The sequence below is a fragment of the Malus domestica genome, chromosome 15 (assembly GCF_042453785.1).
Source record: "Malus domestica chromosome 15, GDT2T_hap1".
NCBI classification, from domain to species: domain Eukaryota; kingdom Viridiplantae; phylum Streptophyta; class Magnoliopsida; order Rosales; family Rosaceae; genus Malus; species Malus domestica.
In genome coordinates, this window is record NC_091675.1 from 34,886,339 (window position 1) to 34,889,282 (window position 2,944).

The following is a 2,944-nucleotide window of genomic DNA, read 5'->3' on the forward strand; positions in this document are numbered from 1 at the left end:
TTGGATCTTTGAAACTAGTTTCGTAGAATGAGTATCCCATCAAAACAATAGATTCACTAATACTTAATAGTTTATTCATACTTTTATTAAGTATAACATAAGATTTTGTGGTATCCACTAGTGTAAATATTTTAAATTGAAGATCGAATTCAATCATTGTATTCATATAAGGTCAAGGAGTGTAGTTGTAAAAAATCATCAAAACGGAGTTAAATTAACCGTTAAATCGTGATTTTTCGTTTATAACCGTCGAAAAGTTTTGTCCCGTTACTTGCTCTCTGAATGTTTTTTTTTTGCAATTTTTGGCGTATGCGATCTCGAAATATATACAAACATGTTTGACGGTGGGATCATTGAAACTAGTTTCGTAGAATGAGTATCCCATTAAAACAATAGATTCACTAATACTTAAGAGTTTATTCATATTTTTATTAAGTATAACATAAGATTTTGTGGTATCCACTAGTGTAAATATTTTAAATTGAAGATCGAATTCAATCATTGTATTCATATAAGGTCAAGGACTGTAGTTGTAAAAAATCATCAAAATCGGACTTAAATTAACCGTTAAATCGTGATTTTTCGTTTATAACCGTCGAAAACTTTTGTCCCGTTACTTGCTCTCTGAATGTTTGTTTTTTGCAATTTTTGGCGTATGCGATCTCGAAATATATAAAAACATGTTTGACGGTTGGATCATTGAAACTAGTTTCGTAGAATGAGTATCCCATCAAAACAATAAATTCACTAATACTTAAGAGTTTATTCATACTTTTATTAAGTATAACATAAGATTTTGTGGTATCCACTAGTGTAAATATTTTAAATTGAAGATCGAATTCAATCATTGTATTCATATAGGGTCAAGGAGTGTAGTTGTAAAAAATCATCAAAATCGGAGTTAAAATGACCGTTAAATCGTGATTTTTCGTTTATAACCGTCGAAAAGTTTTGTCCCGTTAATTGATCTCTGAATGTTTGTTTTTTGTAATTTTTGACGTATGCGATCTCGAAGTATATACAAACATGTTTGACGGTTGGATCTTTGAAACTAGTTTCGTAGAATGAGTATCCCATCAAAACAATAGATTCACTAATACTTAATAGTTTATTCATACTTTTATTAAGTATAACATAAGATTTTGTGGTATCCACTAGTGTAAATATTTTAAATTGAAGATCGAATTCAATCATTGTATTCATATAAGGTCAAGGAGTGTAGTTGTAAAAAATCATCAAAACGGAGTTAAATTAACCGTTAAATCGTGATTTTTCGTTTATAACCGTCGAAAAGTTTTGTCCCGTTACTTGCTCTCTGAATGTTTTTTTTTTGCAATTTTTGGCGTATGCGATCTCGAAATATATACAAACATGTTTGACGGTGGGATCATTGAAACTAGTTTCGTAGAATGAGTATCCCATTAAAACAATAGATTCACTAATACTTAAGAGTTTATTCATATTTTTATTAAGTATAACATAAGATTTTGTGGTATCCACTAGTGTAAATATTTTAAATTGAAGATCGAATTCAATCATTGTATTCATATAAGGTCAAGGACTGTAGTTGTAAAAAATCATCAAAATCGGACTTAAATTAACCGTTAAATCGTGATTTTTCGTTTATAACCGTCGAAAACTTTTGTTCCGTTACTTGCTCTCTGAATGTTTGTTTTTTGCAATTTTTGGCGTATGCGATCTCGAAATATATAAAAACATGTTTGACGGTTGGATCATTGAAACTAGTTTCGTAGAATGAGTATCCCATCAAAACAATAAATTCACTAATACTTAAGAGTTTATTCATACTTTTATTAAGTATAACATAAGATTTTGTGGTATCCACTAGTGTAAATATTTTAAATTGAAGATCGAATTCAATCATTGTATTCATATAGGGTCAAGGAGTGTAGTTGTAAAAAATCATCAAAATCGGAGTTAAAATGACCGTTAAATCGTGATTTTTCGTTTATAACCGTCGAAATGTTTTGTCCCGTTACTTGATCTCTGAATGTTTGTTTTTTGTAATTTTTGGCGTATGCGATCTCGAAGTATATATAAACATGTTTGACGGTTGGATCATTGAAACTAGTTTCGTAGAATGAGTATCCCATCAAAACAATAGATTCACTAATACTTAATAGTTTATTCATACTTTTATTAAGTATAATATAAGATTTTGTGGTATCCACTAGTGTAAATATTTTAAATTGAAGATCGAATTCATTACTTGTATTCATATAGGGTCAAGGAGTGTAGTTGTAAACAATCATCAAAATCGGAGTTAAATAACCGTTAAATCATGATTTTTCGTTTATAACCGTCGAAAAGTTTTGTCCCGTTACTTGCTTTCTGAATGTTTGTTTTTTGTAATTTTTGGCGTATGCGATCTCGAAATATATAAAAACATGTTTGACGGTTGGATCATTGAAACTAGTTTCGTAGAATGAGTATCCCATCAAAACAATAGATTCACTAATACTTAAGAGTTTATTTATACTTTTATTAAGTATAACATAAGATTTTGTGGTATCCACTAGTGTAAATATTTTAAATTGAAGATCGAATTCAATCATTGTATTCATATAGGGTCAAGGAGTGTATTTGTAAAAAATCATCAAAATCGGAGTTAAAATGACCGTTAAATCGTGATTTTTCGTTTATAACCGTTGAAATGTTTTGTTCCGTTACTTGATCTCTGAATATTTATTTTTTGCAATTTCTGGCGTATGCGATCTCGAAGTATATATGAACATGTTTGACGGTTGGATCATTGAAACTAGTTTCGTAGAATGAGTATCCCATCAAAACAATAGATTTACTAATACTTAATAGTTTATTCATACTTTTATTAAGTATAATATAAGATTTTTTGGTATCCACTAGTGTAAATATTTTAAATTGAAGATCGAATTCAATCATTGTATTCATATAAGGTCAAGGA